The sequence below is a fragment of the Monopterus albus genome, unplaced genomic scaffold (assembly GCF_001952655.1).
Source record: "Monopterus albus unplaced genomic scaffold, M_albus_1.0 scaffold34.1, whole genome shotgun sequence".
NCBI classification, from domain to species: domain Eukaryota; kingdom Metazoa; phylum Chordata; class Actinopteri; order Synbranchiformes; family Synbranchidae; genus Monopterus; species Monopterus albus.
Genome location: NW_018127914.1, coordinates 1612375 through 1613488, shown reverse-complemented (window position 1 = coordinate 1613488; position 1114 = coordinate 1612375). Strand labels below are relative to the sequence as shown.

Genomic DNA, 1114 nt, shown 5'->3' with positions numbered 1-1114 from the left:
TCTGTCTCTTTCTACCCCTCCCTCCATTCCTCACCCTACATTTCTGCCTCTCTTGAGTGAGATAAAATGTTAAAACATTCGCACCTCTCTCCCATTTTCTTTGTCTGTTTTGTGTCCTGGTCTTTCTCTGCTTTCTGGTTTCAGTTTCTCTCTCTCTCACTGGCCCTATTCAGAAATGATGTATACACACACACACACACACACACACACACACACACACATGAGTGAGCAGACACAGATAAACACACTCATTGCTGCATCAGGTGAGGCTCCCATTCTATGGTAACTACTGTAACTGACCACAGTATCCTAAGAAGAGGAGGGAAGAGAGCTGGGAGGAGAAAACTGACTTATGAGGAAGCAAGGAACGAGGAGGAGGAGTTAAGGGAGGGAACCAGAGAGCTGAGTGACAGTAAGTTTAGAGACACACGTTGGATTAGGTTTCCAACTAAATGGGAGGTAATGGGTTGGGGGCTGGCTGAGAAAATTGAGGAAGAAAGCAAAGGAAATCTCAAAAATCTGACTACAGTGGAATTTGCTGAGAGCTGTTTGTCATTGTCATTGTAAAGTCTGCATGATTCTCCAGTGTAGGAGGGATATCCTGTGTAGGCTGACTGAGCAGAAATACTATGGATTCCTACACCGATTGAACAAATCGACACCGAGAACGTGTATGGCTTTGCACCGTAACATACTGCAGGATTGTAGTTTCACTCCCCAAAATACTGTAATCTCCCATCTTTTTTTCTAACCTATTTTGAAAGGGTTTTTTTTTTTTTTGTGGTTCACTTTGATGGACAGATGAGAGATGGTGATTTGTAGGGTGTCGGCCGAACAAAGACCAGAAATCTGGGATTTCCTCAGACACAAAAGATCTAAATTTAAACCCTTTGTGGGCACAGATCCTGGCAGTGATCTCTTCATGGCTGTCTAGCCTGTCAGAGACCATGTATCAAATGGGTTGTTTTTTTTTCCCAAAGCTGGTTGAGGAATAGTTGAAAGCAAATTCCCATTAAGATTAATAAAATGTTGGCAAAGCAAGCAACTAAAACATTTTAAAATTATAGGCTGAACAAAAAGGTAGAAGTAATGTCAAAGTAAATGTCCCCTTGAT

At 42.0% G+C, this 1114-nt stretch overlaps 1 protein-coding gene across 1 annotated transcript in view; it reads left to right on the top strand.

Annotated features, from left to right (window-relative positions):
• The window catches only part of LOC109958800 (CUB and sushi domain-containing protein 3-like), a 314581-nt gene that overhangs the window by 1843 nt on the left and 311624 nt on the right, over positions 1-1114 (top strand). The gene's annotated exons all lie outside the window — the stretch shown is intronic.